A 15,354-nucleotide genomic window follows, 5' to 3' on the forward strand; every position below is an offset into this window, starting at 1 on the left:
CAGAATGTTGTATACATGATAAATAAATAAATAAATATTTTTTTAAAAAAATTCAAGACTAGGGACTGGACAGACGGTTCAGCTATTAAAGACTAGTCTCACAATCAAAATTATAAAACTCAAGACTAGAAAGAAATTTTAATTTTCATCTGTTGGATATCCAGAGTAGCTAACCTACCAAGAACTTCAAACTTCATTGAACTCATTAGCTACCATTTTATCCTTGTAGCGCTTCAGTTGCTGGAAATTCTTTCCTCCATTTTGCCAAAATCCAAACTAAATTTTCACCATCAAAAGCAGAAAAATAAATGACCAAATAATTTAATGACCAATATCTAACTTCAGAGTCTTAACTTCATAATGGTCAAACAGCTTGTATCCTTAAAGCAATTATGACAGCAATCATGCGACACAGTTCTACAGGATATGTGTCTCTGGTTAGCCTCTTCACCATCATGCCCTATTAAAACACAGTTGATTTCTTCCTGTTCCTTCCATGGTGTGAGCTATTTCAACTACACATCCCAAGGAACAACATTCAGCAAGCCTTCCCTGCCTAGGCCAATGAGAATGAAGATTGATTATATATAACAGCCATGGTCCTTTAGGTCTCAAATTTGTCCTGTCGGTCAATACCCATATGTTCCATGATGTTTTTATTTATAAGCCCTAGACAACCACTCCACCTCACTGTATTCTAGGCTTTTTGTAACTATCACCACTTTATATTTAAGTCTGTTTTTGTATTCTAGCCTACTTGCCTGGAATCCAGTAATTTTTCTACTTCTTGTTTGACATTACTAATGGGGCTAAAACTTAGATTTGTGTATTCCCAGATACAAGATAAAATTATGGGTCTGCATTACAGAAATGGGCTGTCTCTATATCTGTCTGACTATAGTTATCTATGATATCAGGATGTATGTATAGATAGATCCCTTCTTACAGTTTTGAAAACCTCAGTGATATTAATAATAGTTTGCCTAAGAATAGAACTCCATTCCCTAAAACACTAGAATTGGGACTCATGGTTGTACATATGGCAAGTAAATTTCAATATAGTAAAATAAAAGGTATCCTGACCTATGTCAGTTTCCAGTGTTCCAGTGCTTTTTCTTTTCTTTTTTTGTTTTCTCTGTACCTTTGCAGGAACTAGTTCTTATAGACCAGGCTGACCTTTAACTCACAGAGATCTGCCTGGCTCTGCCACCCAAGTGCTAGGATTAAAAGCATGTGCCACCACCATTTGACATTCTAGTAATTTTTTAAGCCTAGTATTGACTTACTACATTTACCAAATACTCCTATGCTCCCCAAATCAGTGATGCTAGAAACATATTGAGTTATCAGAACAACAAACTCAAAAGTGAAATATTCTTTTAAAACAGAAAGTTTATTCAAAATGGGCTAATAAAAATAATCAAACAATCTGCAAAAGACAAAGTACAGGGGCTGGAGAGATGGCTCAGAGGTTAAGAGCATTGCCTGCTCTTCCAAAGGTCCTGAGTTCAATTCCCAGCAACCACATGGTGGCTCACAACAATCTGTAATGGGGTCTGGTGCTCTCTTCTGGCCTGCAGGCATACAGACAGACAGAATATTGTATACATAATAAATAAATATTTAAAAAAATACAAAGTACAAATGGCCAACAAACACAAAAAATGTTCAACATGGTAACACATTAATCAATTAAATGAATACTAAAAATAAATAGATTCTATCTTATAGTAGCCAAAATGGTAGTCATTATCACAAAGCAAATAACAACAAATGTGGACAAGGAGGTAACATTAACACACTGCCAGAAATGTGAAATAATTTAGCCACTTTGTAAAATTAATACAAAAGTTCTTCAAAACCCTAAAAATATGAGCCAGCTACAGCACTTTTGGTTGTTTACCAGAAGGACTCTAACATAGCATATCACAGAGATATTTGCATAAAAATATTTAATAAAGCACTATTCACAATAACTAAGTATAGAACCAACTTAAGTGTTCATCAAAAAAGGACAAATTAAAACATGCTGTATACATATATGCACATAATAACAGCTAATGAAAAAGAGGCTATAAATTTGAAGGTGAGCAGGAGGGCTATATGGAAAGAGGAAAGGGAAAAGAGACATGTAGTAATTATATTACAAACTTAATTTTTAAAAAAATCTTTTCAGTTAAATATAAGAAATAAAAGGAAGGATTTACAGCTTAGATTCAGGTGATTGCTCTTCCTGCCAGCTGAACTGCCCCACTCCCTAGAGTCAGTGCCCAAATACCGATGCCGCTGCTCTTTCCCCTGTTGTGTTTCACTGGAGTACTTTCCCACTGCTGTGCCCCAGCTCCAACTCAGGCAGACTTCCATTGCCTGGGAGTAGTCCATTACAATCAGAAGAACAGTTGTAGGATGACAGATTGAAGAACAGGTGCAGGCTGCACCAAAGGACACACCTGCCACCAGAACCACATATAGGCAGCCTGCCAGTGGACCTGGTCCACTCTCTCAGTTCCTTCTATCTCCACTTCTTTCCTCATCACCATATCCCACTACCAACTCAGGCCGACTCACTGCTGCACAAAGGCCAAGCTCACCTCCAGAAGTTCAAGCCCCCAACTTGGACAGGGACCACATACTGGATCAGAGGTCATACTGGCCACCAGAAATCCAGGCCACAAAGACCAGGAGATGAAAGAGGAAACAGAAACCAAGGAGCAAAACACCCATCTAACAAAACAAACTCAAAAGACCCCAGATAACCAAAACAATCCTAAGCAAAATGGACGACAATGCTGGAGAGATCATCATTCCAGATCTCAAGATATATTACCAAGTTATAGCAAAAACAATGTTACTGACACAGAAAAACAGATGTGTAGCAAATTGAACATAACTGAAGACCCAAAAATAAATACATATGACATCAGCCATTCAATTTTCAACAAAGATAACAAAAACAGAAATGGGAGAAAAGAGAATTTTCAACAACTAGTATAGAGAAAGCTTTATTTGCACATTCAGAAGAATGAAATTATTCTGTTATCTATCATCCAAAAACTAACTCCAAATGAATCAAAGACCTAAATATGAATCTACAACTGTTACAAGAAAACATAGGCAGTACCCTACATGATACAGGTCTAGAAGAAGATTCTTGAATTTGCTTAAGAATTAAGGCCGATGGTGGACAACTGGAACTTCCCGACACTTAGAAGCTTCTGCACAGATAGATAATCAAGCAAGGAAAAAGCACACAGAATTGGAGAGAATCTCTGCAAGCTATATGTCTAATAGAGGAGGATTAATAGCCAAATTTATTTTAAAAAATACTAAAAAAACAGTCAAAAATCCAAGTTATCCATTCAAAAATTGAGTCTGCAATCTGAAAACAATTTTTAAAGAAGATGAAAAATGGCTAAGGAATATCTAAAAAAAAAATGTTCATCGTTCCTGGCATTTAAGGAAATATAAATCAAAACAACTTTGAGATTTCATCTTGCATCAGTCATAATGACAAAGATAAAAGCTAATAGACAACAAATGCTGAAGGGAGTTGCAAACTGGTCCAGGTACTCTGTAACTAAACAAGGAGAACCCTACGGCTGCTGTAGCAAAATTACTACAAATTTTATTACTTAAAATACAGAGTATTTATTGTCACATAGCTCTGGAGGAAAGAAGTCCAAGATCAGTCTAAATGTATTTAAATCAAGGTATTGACCAACTTGCTTCCTCTTAGAGGTGAAGATAAAATTTATTTCCATGTCATTTCTAATGTTTAGAGAATTCCTGCACACTCTGACTCATGCCTTACCCTCTATGTTCAGGTGCAGCCAGGTAGCATCTCTTGATCCCTTCCTCTGACTCTAATCCCCCTGTCTACCTTTTCCAAAGACCTTTGTGATTACAGTGGGCCCATCCAGATGCTCCAGGTGTGTATCCCAACCTGCTGTGTTCCTATGACATAAAAAGTAACAGATTTGTATGGTGGTTTAAAGGGGACATTTTTTTTGGTGGGCTCTTATTCAACACACACATAAACACATCTAGGTTCAGAGTAAGGTAAATAGAGCTCAGAAAAAAAAACAAGCAAACAAACAAAAAACAAGGAAGCATAGGCCCAAAGCAGAAACCAAGAGAGGTAGACATCTCTGATAATATCTTTTATGATAATGTTAGGACTGAAAGAGCTTATTATGTGAAGGTGAGTGAATAGAAACTGGGAACCAATAAATCTATGCTGACTTTTCAGGTGGAAGACCAGTTATGGCTACTTAGGGCAGAACACTATAAAAGGGAGCAGAACTCAAATAATCAAATGAGTTAAAATTAATACATAGTTTCTAAACAAAGTGTTTGAACAAGCAGTGCATCCAAGATTGGCACAATGACCCAAACTGCTGACATTGCTGGTGTTTTTCACTAACTGCTCTCAAGTCTCTTATAGGACACTTTAGAAGATTTTGCTATAAAATACATACCTTTAAAGTTAAAGCAGCTATTGAGAGGAAAACCCCTAAAACTAACTCTCTATACTATATGATACAATAACCAGGAGAAGAAAACATTGTGATTGCTGAGCCTGAGATGCCTCAGAGGGTAAAGGGACTTGCTGCCAAGCCTAATAACCTCAAGATGCATATGCTAGGAATAGAGAACTGACTCTTACAAGCTGTGCTTTGACCTCCATGAAAGCATCTTTATATGCATGTTCCAAATAAATAAATAAATAATAAATGATAAGTGAGTAAGTAAATAAATAAAAGGACAGACAACTCCAAGGTGCTTTGCCTCAACAAGGTCCTTTCCAAAGTGACTGTCCTCTTGCTCCATGGTGCCCACCCAGAATGGCATGATCTTGAAGTCCCACTTTCACAAGGACTGGGAGCAGAGAGTCGATACATGGTTCAACCAGATGGCAGGCAATATCCGCAGACTCAAGGCCTGGCAAGCAAAAGTGTGCTGCATTGTGCCTGGTCCCACACACAACCCCATCAGATCCATAGTGAAGCGCCCCACTGTGAGATACCATACCAGAGTCCAAGCAGGCAGGATCTTCAGCCTAAATGAACTCAGGCTAGACCACATCCCTCAGAAAGTGTCCTGGACCATTGGCATCTCCAATGACCATTGACAACTTGCATTGGTACCCAAGAGCACAAACAAATCCACTGAATCACTCTAGGCCAACATACCACTCCTGAAGGAATACAACCCCAAGCTCATACTTTCTCATCTACTCCAAGAAAGGAGGCAGTTTTGATGAAGAAATCAAACTGTCCTGTAGTGGCATTTCATTTGTATTTTAAAAAATAAAGCTTGCCTGAAGATCAGAGAGTAAGCCTTCAACATAAATGCAGATACACAGAACCTGAACATTGTTCAGGAGACAACTTCCTGAACAGAGCAACAATAGCACAGGCACGAAGAACAACAATTATTATATGGAGCCCCATGAAATTGAAAAGTTTCTGAAAGACAATGGACACAGTCAAAAGGACAAACCAGTAGCCTACAGAACGGGAAAAAGTTTTCCTCTTAACACTGCTTTCATTGAGCCCCATAAATTTGGATATGTTGTGTGGTCATTTTCATTGAATCTTAGGACATCTTTAATTTTTTTCTTTTTTTCTTCTTTTACCCATTGATGATTCAGGTGAGCATTATTCAAATTCCATATGTTTATAGGCTTTCTGAAATTGATGTTAGTGTTGAATTCTAACTTTAAGCCTTGGTGATCCAATAAGATACATGGAGTTATTTCAATTTTTTGTATCTTTTGAGGTTTGCTTTGTTACCAAGTATATGGTCAATTTTTGAGAAGCTTCCAGAATCTCGCATTTCACGGAGAGCTGATTTCCAAAAATATATAAAGACCTCAAGAAACTAGATATCAATAAAGCAAATAATCCAATTTTAAAATGAGGTACAGATCTAAACAGAGAATTCACAACTTAAAGATCTGAAATGGCTGAAAAATACTTAAGGATATGTTCATCATTCTTAGCCACCAGGGAAATGCAAATCAAAAGGACTCCGAGATATCATCTTACACCTGTTAGAAGGGCTAAGATCAAAACATAAGCAACAGCTCATGCTAGAAAGGATGTGGAGCAAGGGGAACACTTCTCTATAGCTGGCGGGAGTGCAAACTTGTACAGAGACTTTGGAAGTCAATGTGATGGTTTTTCAGAAAACTGGCAATCAACCTATCACAAGAACCAGTTATACCACTTTTGGACTTATACACAAAGGGTACTCAATCATACCACAAGGATATATGCTCAACTATGTTCATAGCAGCTTTATTTGTAATAGTCAGAACCTGGAAACAGCCTGTATGTCCCTTAACCGAAGAATGGATAAAGAAAATGTGGTAATTTACACAATAAAGTATTATTCACCTGTTAAAAACAAGGACACCAAGAAATTTGAAGGTAAATGGATGGCACTAGAAAAAAAATCCTGTGAAGTAACCCAGACCAAGAAAGACAAACATGTTTTGTACTCATTAGTTAATTCTAATGCCAATCACTCAGCACAGACTTCCTGAAGCTCGCTCAACAAGGAACTGTGTTCTTGTTATGTAATGTTCCCATTGATAACATCATATAGAAAAAAAATGTTCTCAGTGTACAGGAAAGGTAAACCTAAGCCATGACAGTGTCACTTTCCAAAGAGTTCATATGAGGTCATTGCACAGCAGGGACCATTATAGATATTGTTTACAAGTATTGCCTGTCAATCAGAATCAATTTTGAACCTTTGTTAAAGAAAAATTCAGGTAGTCCTAACATCCACTGTGAAGTGGAATGTTTGAGATAGGGGCAATTACTTAAGCTTCTCAGCTGATTCTGATTGTAGAACAGACTACTTCTGGTGAATGGAGTTGTGGAATCAAAGCCATAAGAAAAGTTCTCAGCCAGAACACAGCAGGCAGCCAGGGCTCCAACTATACAGGCTGGGACTTTCTGGGGTAGCAAAGAGTTGAAGCTGGCAATCCAAACTGGAAGTTCCCCTACCTGAACTACAACACATCACACCTGGACAGAGACTAGGGTTTGTTGAGGAATCAATGATTCCTGGGCCTGCCTTCCAGACATGCTGGAAATAAGTTGCGTTTGAAATCTCACCAAATGAAGATTCCCACATTCAACCACAAGGCATCATTGGGAAACTGTGTGGGACCTCAACTCAGATCTACTGAATCAGGATCGGAATTTTAACCAGATCACCAAATAACCAAAAGTCCACAGTGAAATCGGAGGTGCACCAAAGCCTGGTCCTTGATTTCCTGGTCTGGGTGAAAGAAATCTAACTGAGAGCAACTGTGCGCAGTTTGTGGTCACTAAATTCAATTGTCACCACCCTAAATAAGCTAGCGATCTGTATGCCTTAGCTGCCTTCATCCATCACATCTCTGTGTTAAAGCTCTAAGAATCCCTGTGACCATATGCCCTGTGCAATGCACTTCCCCACCAAAATGTTCTAAATATTATAAAGAAGTAAATACATCATACCCACTAAGGAAAAAAAAAAATGTTTTCTTTGACTCTGTTGGAATCACTTTCAGAAGTTACAGGTGGTGACAAGTTAGAAGACTTCTGGAGACACGGCTTTTAAAAGCAAGCTTTTCCCATGTTGCTCTTTTCAGCAGGACCTGAATCAAGGATCAAGCAATCCTTCAGACTGAGCCCCTCATCACATCCACCCCTAGCAGCTAGAACCACCCGCGAGAATGAGGCACTATGTCTACCAGCTTTTTTCTTCAGTAATGTTCAAATGTAAAGGAAACCACAATATTTTCATTTGGCATCTCATTCTCTTAAACCCTTTTCTTGCTTTGACTGCTTTGCAACTCAACTTTTTTTTTTTAAAAAAAAAAAATCTTGCATTTCAATTTCCAGATGCCAATTTTTACTAAGGATTCTAATACACAACTTTGAGAAATGAGTGAAAATTATAGACAGATAAATGATAAAGCCATGATGTTATACTAGTAAATATCAAATGTAAGTCTTCAAAAATACACTAGTTTAATAAACAATGGGCTCTTAAAACAGTTCCATTAAAAATGCCTTGTTAGTTGCTAAACTTTTAGAATGATAATCTGTGAAGTGGTTCCCTAAAATTTGTATACATTTCTGAAGTATTGCTCAGGTTTCGGAATAGTTCATAAAAGTGTAAAATTTATGACAGAACATTCAAAAAGTGAACTCCAGCTGACAAGTCTAAGAAATCTCAAAGTGGCCCTGACAATCCCAATCTACTTCCTTTCATGCCCAGATTCACTTAATATCTCATTTGATTCTCAAGGCTGCCTTCAGACGCAATCGAAACAAAACCGTCAGAAAGCTCCATCTCCATTTGGGCATGTAACCCTTTTACAAACACAATCACAGCCAAACACCATTGTAACCTGATTTGCATTTGCACTAACTAAATTACAAAGCACTCCGAGAGTGCCTGCTCTGCATACCTCAGACTTGTTAGGGGGATATATTGCGGTGCTTCTGTGAACACTAATTAAAAAGGTTTTATCTTTCCCCCCTGGTTCACTGAAATCGTACCAATGTCTTTCCTGCTACAACTTTGCCCACAGACAGTTTTCAAACATGTGATCGGAGCCAGGCAACTAGTGAAGGTAACGCGATTCTGTCTCCTCGGTGGACAGGCTCGAGAGACGAAGTTTTCGCCTAAACTTTGAGCTGCCTTCCCTTTGTTATTTTGTGTTGTGCAACCTTGGCATTATCCAACTGTGGACTTTTATCTGCGAATATCTAAATCCTGTCTTGTGGAAAACTAATTACTGAACCACTGAGAGCTTCATAATGTCCTGCATTTAAGTCCTGAGCATCATACATAATGCATAGGCAGCAGTGCCTGCACTCTGATTACAGAACACTGTCATTAAGTGAGCAAATTAAAGATGTGAATAATTCACTGGCTGCGCTTATTGTCAGCACTGCATTGTGAAATTAGAATTTCTAATAAGTACTGCAATTTTTTTAACCCAATTAACACAGAGAACATCTTGAGACTGATTAGTACAATAAAAATTATTACCTTATTCTTTTGCTTCACAACAGCCAAATTAAATACTGTACTTAATTATGCAGCATTCATTCCTCCCCTACCAAAAAAAAATCCTATCATTTTAATAAGAATTCTAATATTTGTATATGAGCTAAAAATATAACACATGCATCTGTAGCTCACTGTCTTTTTGCAAAGTTTTTTAGGAGTCTGAACAGCACAATTGTCACCAGTGGTGGGTGGTGGTGGCATCAGTGTGTTTTTAAAACAAACATTTTCCCTAAAAAACAAACAGCATATACATCATGGACAAAGTAAGCAACCTCTAGGAATTGAGTTGAATCTATTAAACCTCTGCTTTTTCTTAACTCTTTAGATGCAGATTAACACGGATTTGCCCCCACCACACTGTGGTTGACGACGAAATAGATACTTAAGAAATATAATTGACTTAGGAAAATGACCAAGTATCTGAAGCTGCGGGTCTTACCTTAGATGTTCATTTGGCAAACAGGGATCTGTCTGACTCCTGTCAGGCAAGTAGGAAAGTCCAGTTTATGCTCGGCACGATGATCCTACGCTGAGAGTGTCTGCTGCCATATTAAATAAAGAAAATGATCATTTAAACTGAGGCTTTTGTCTCTCAATATTTCCTCCTGCTGTCCTTTTCGAATCAAAGCCCAGAAAAGCAGGCACATCTGGTGGCAGTCCCTGCCCCTGACCGCAGCAGCCTCTGGAGAACCCCCCCTTCCTTTTCAGCTCCTCTGCATCCCTTCCTTGGCAACTTCACCCCCCTAAAATGGGAGAAAGAACGATGACATTGCAGGCAGAATATGAGAGTGTTTGTTCAGCTTCTGCAGCCACCTCCTTCCTGTCTAGATATTTTACAGAAAGGGAATGAGAGGGAGGAACAGCGAAGGTGCTCTGAAAATCAGTCAGACACAATGCAATAGGGAGATGGAGAGGAGGGAAAGGAGAGGGAGAGAGAGAGAAGGGGGTGGCTGTCAGTGCAGATAAATCTGCATATGGAAATTAGGGTTATCCTGGGTACAGTTTTATTTAACTATGATCTACTGTTTTTTAAATTAGACCAGAATTTTAGCAAAGAAAAAAAAAAGTGAGTCTTGAAAACAGACTAACTTCTAATTCAATAGACTTAAAATTTCACTACACCTGCAAATAGCCAATCCAGAAATTGTAGGAAAAAATAAATGGAACAAAATACAGAGTGTGCCTACTGTTATTATGCTTCAAATGAAAACAAAGATAACAACACCACCAAGTAAAAAAATAAATGGAAATTAGGATTAGTAATGGAAAGAATTACAAGAAAGAAAAGAGAAAGAGACAGAAAAGAAAAGCAGTCTTGGGCTAGTTTTCATAAAATATTCCCCTTAAAATAATGCAGGAGTCTAGAGAAAAACATTGTCTAAACTGGATAATTGTCACTATACAGGAAAACAAATAGTAACACATTCTGATAACTTACTATCAGATATCACATGTTTTCCTTCCTCAACCAAGTCCGTTTTTGTATCTCTGACCCAAGCAAGGTACAATGCGTCTGGCCATAATCTATCTGAAAATGTCCTGGTTCCAAACACATTTGGGGTGTTAAGAAAAAACAGTGAGGTACAGGAACAGAACTGTCACAGAGAGCTGACAAGTGAACCCAGCAATGAGTACTCTACTAGGTACAGAGCAGAAAACTTTTACCCAGAAAATAGTATGTTCTGAGTGGGTGATATGAGAGATGGATTGGCGACATGGACACGTTAACTCTCCTATTAAACGTTTATCCAGTAACTATCACATGGCTGACATTGTGCTAAGAAGGCTTAAGATAAACACCGTATAGTTCCTGATCTCTAGAGCCTAAAATTCAATGGGAAAAATAAGCTTAAGATAACATGCTTTGTGCAGTGGTTCCTCTGAGTGAAAACACTCACTTCTGGAAGAAGCCTAAAAAGTCACAAGAAACTTAAAAGTCATAAGAAGCGCATAAAGTTGCAAGAAACCATAAAGTGCTTCTCAGCACTGCAAGAGTAAATACACTGGGAGAAAAGATGTTCTCGAAGGAAACTGACTTCACATTGTGCACGAGCTACAAGGAAGCAGACTTTGCTGTGGCCGTTTTGGGCAGAGTAGCTACCTTTGAGTCACCCAAACCACCATAAATAATCCCAGTGATGTCTGCTTCACTGAGTTAGACTAGCTGGGATCATTTCTCCAGTCTGTTGTGGATGCCTTAGACAGGGTGGGTAGACGTTGTTCCTGTCTCCCTAGGAAAAGTCACAACAGGTGGTGTGGAATTATGTGTGAAAGGGCTGAAGTAGCCCTGACTTGAGCATTACAGGCAGATGGTAGTGTCCTGAGGACTAGTTTCCCAGTTATTGGTCTGATTGGATCCCCTCAAGCCCAGATCACACACCTTAAGCAAGTATCTTCGTGCCTATGATCCTTAATATCTTCAGCTGCAAAAATAACAGTAATTTCTGCTATTAAAATATGGACCTGTGGCTGGGGGAATGGTTTAGTGGGTAAAAATCTTACTGCAAAAGCAAGAAACCCTGTAAAAACAGAGTAGAGCACGGGTGGAGACGGGGGATCCCAAAGGCTGCCTAGCGGCCCAGCATGTCTAAAATGGAGAGCTCTGGGTTCCATCAGAGATCACATCTCCAAATGGGAAGTGAAAAGTAATAGAGAAAGACAGCTGACGCAAACCTCTGGTGCCCAAACATGCTCCTGCATGCACCTGCATATACACAGGCTCATAAGCATGTCCATGCTGCACATAAACAAACAAATATGGATAAATAAAAACCTATATGAAAATAATGAAAGAGTTTTATCTGGATCATTATAATTGATCAATAAAACTGAGAATCACAAATGAGTTCTCAACTGATATGGCATCTCTTTTGGCAGAGCTCTGTGACTCCTTCCCCAATGTCTGCACACATATTTAGTGACTTCTGCTACAACCCCATGGTTGGCCACTACGCTCTCCCTTGCTGTAATTTTCAACCGCTCTTGTTCTACAGCAGTGGTTCACAATTTAAAGCCAGTTCACATCCCCATAGAAGGAGATAGGATTGTCTGGAGATACTGATTTTCAGAACCACATCAGGAAAGTCACTGTTGACATCTAATGAACAGAGGCCAGAGATGCTGCCAAACACTCTGCAAATTTGTTCCAAAGAAGACTACTGCTTGCGATGATCAAGACTCAGAGAATTTTCCAGTCAGGACTTGATCATAATTCTAAATTTTCTTTAGGTCCCCAAAAGATTATAAGTACCCCCAATCAGCAGGAAGTATACTGAAAAACTACGCCCACATTCCCAAAAAAATGGACTAAGGATATTTTCCTTTGTTTAGAATGTTGGTTACAAATTGTTATGGATAATGGTCAGGAGAAAAGCTAAACATTTCAGAGCTCTTGTTTTGAAAAAAAAAGAGGGGGAGTGCTGTCGGACAATGGTCTTTTATCCTGTCACTTGTATTATTTTTAATAAAATATTGATCGGCCAGTAGCCAGAAAGGAAGTAAAGGCAGGGCGACCAGGCAGGAAGTAGAGGTGTAGCAATAAGAATTCTGGGAAGAAGGAAACACAGTCTGGAGTAGTGACCTAGCTTCAGAGAAAGCAAGATGTGACTGCCTCGCTAAAAAAGGTACCAAGCCATGTGGCTAACATTGACAAGAATAATGGGATAATATAAGTTACTGGAGTTAATAAGAAGTCTGAGCTACTAGGCCAATCAGTTTATAACTAAAAAAAAAAAGAAAAAGAAAAAAGAAATTGACACTTGGGGGCTTCAGATGAAAGACTGACTCTAAGATTTTAGCAAAAAGACTCTGAAGAATTTGCAGTGGGAAAAGGTAAGACGCACCAATGAAACAAACAAATCAAAACCAAACAGTTTATCAGTTTATTATAGTGTCTTTATTAGTGCTCCTCCTCCCTTTGTGTGTGTGTGTGTGTGTGTGTGTATGTGTGTGTGTGTGTGTGTGTATACACCATGTGTATTGAAGTCAGAAGACAACTTTTAATAGTCAGTTCTATCTTTCCACCGAGGGTTCCAGAAATGAAACTCAGGCTTGCTGGAAAGCTCTTTCATCTGCTGGCATTTACCTTGTCCCAAATGATTAAAAACTTTCAATGTCTATTGATAGGAGTCTGTGAAAGGGATAGAGAAACCACATGAAAGAGCTCCCAGTGGCTATCACTGGAACTATTTACGAATAAGATGTTCAGAGTAGCACGGGGTTACAGATGAAAATATAGCAAGACTGACCAATGAAATTGGACTAAGGCTAAATTATGGAGATGGAGGAGCCTCAAGGTATAGTCCTCAGCACTGAAAAAACACATGAGGAAAGAAGAAAAATGAGGATAAATAGATGGAGGAAAAGAGGGATTTTTATTAAAGAATAACTCCTGTCTCATTTCATTATATTAACATGAAACTCACTAATGCAGAGAGACAGGTGAACATATTCTGAAGGTAAACTTCCTAGGTTCAAATACAAGCTTTGTCTTCCATTAGTTGGCTCATAGCTAGTAAGACAGGTAGATAGATAAAAAGGTGATAGATAAATAGATAGATAGACAGACAGACAGATAAGGAGAGAGAGAGAGACTTGCAAAGTACTATCTATATTATCAGGGTATCAAGAAGGTTGATTAAATGAACTGAGAGATTTAAGGCACATATAACAGTGTAAAGTATTTCTAAATGACATATAGTTAGTTACAGATAGGCACCTGCTCAAGTTTGATTTTTGTGGCTGTTACAGAAACACAACTTGAGGAAGAGGTTTGTTTGGTTTACACTGCTAGATCACAGTCTGTCATTGAGGGAAGTCAAGATGCAAACTCAAACCAGAGCTGAGGCATGTACTATGGAGGGACACCATTTATTGGCTAACTTTCCATCAGTTGCTATTCAAACCAGGGTCACCTGCCCAGGGTGGCAAACCCACAGCAAGATGCCTTCTAATTAGTCATTAAAATATATCCTATAGGCACGCCCATAGAACAATCTGATGGAAGATATTCCCCAATTGAGGTTCCCTCTTCCTAGGTGACTGTAGTTTGTGTCAAGTTGACAAAACTCTCAACACAGGGAGGAAAGGATTTATTTGGCTTGCATTTCCAGGTCATAATCTATTATTGAGGAGAGTCAAAGCAGAAACTCAAGTTGAAGCTTGAAGCACAACCCATGGAGATTACTGGCTTGCTCACTCACAGGTTCATGCTTAGCTAGCTTTCTCATACAGCCCAGGACCATTTGCCACCCACATGATCTGGGCTCTCCTGCAACAATAAGAATCAAGACAGTCCCTGACAGACATTCCTCCAGACCAACCTGATAAAGACAGTCTTGTGCTAAGAAGCTCTTACCACTGCAGCCCAAGTGTTTTTGTAACAAGAGCTGTTTACCTCCTCTGCTCAGAATCACCCAGTGGTTTACCAAGGTGCTCTGAGTCAAGGAGAGTCCTCCGAAGCTGACCCCCTCCTAGCCCCATTCCCCCATCGCACTTCCAGGCTTCATCAAGAAACCTTGCTCTTATTCATTCAGTGCGTACTCTGCAGAGATTGCTTTGGCTGATTCTTTTTTGCAGCCAAATCTCAGCTAAAATGTCCCCTAATAGATAAGATTTCTATGGGCCTTCTACTATAAAATAGTCAATGGATTGTCTAACTCATCATGCATTTTAAATCGCTGCCATCACTTTATTTCATGTTTGTTTCTAGCACATTCCCTGGAAGTGTGCCTCACATATTTACAGCTCTATTCTAATTTGTAAACACTTGCTGTTTAGTAGATGCCAAAAAAGTTTTATTGAATACAGATATATAAATATGTGAATACACATGCACACACACACACACACACACACACACATATATATATATATAGTGTGTGCAAATTGTAGATTCAAAAAATACCCTGTAAGTCTGTGTTTTTTAATTCACATGTTCCCATCGCTACCCAGTTTTACTATGGTATTTATTTTATGGTATGCCCCTCAAGCGAGATAATACCTGACTACCATTTAGCATAGTAGATTTTGCCTTCTTAAAGTTCTTCTTAGTTCTCTCTTTTAAAAATGATGAAAATAATCATAGCTATTAGAGTCTAGTTTTTCTGTTAGATAGTTTTACTAAGAGAGCATCTTTTTGTTGTCTTTGTTTGTTTTTGGTTTTTGTGGGGAGCAGGGTTTGCTCTGTGTAATAGCCCCAGCTCTTTTAGACCAGACTGGCCTCAAACTCACAGAGATCCACCTGCCTCTGCCTCCCGAGTGCTGAAATTA

General features: G+C 38.7%; 1 long non-coding RNA gene across 1 annotated transcript in view; it reads right to left on the minus strand.

The window, feature by feature from the left end:
• The window catches only part of LOC113457730, a 314,883-nt gene extending 304,952 nt beyond the window's left edge, over positions 1 to 9,931 (minus strand). The window contains exon 1 of the long non-coding RNA XR_003378238.1: positions 9,524 to 9,931. This is a non-coding gene — a long non-coding RNA (uncharacterized LOC113457730). The remainder of the gene's footprint in view (positions 1 to 9,523) is intronic.
• Between the last annotated feature and the right edge of the window lie 5,423 nt (positions 9,932 to 15,354).

The sequence above is a fragment of the Microtus ochrogaster genome, linkage group LG5 (assembly GCF_000317375.1).
Source record: "Microtus ochrogaster isolate Prairie Vole_2 linkage group LG5, MicOch1.0, whole genome shotgun sequence".
Lineage (NCBI taxonomy): Eukaryota > Metazoa > Chordata > Mammalia > Rodentia > Cricetidae > Microtus > Microtus ochrogaster.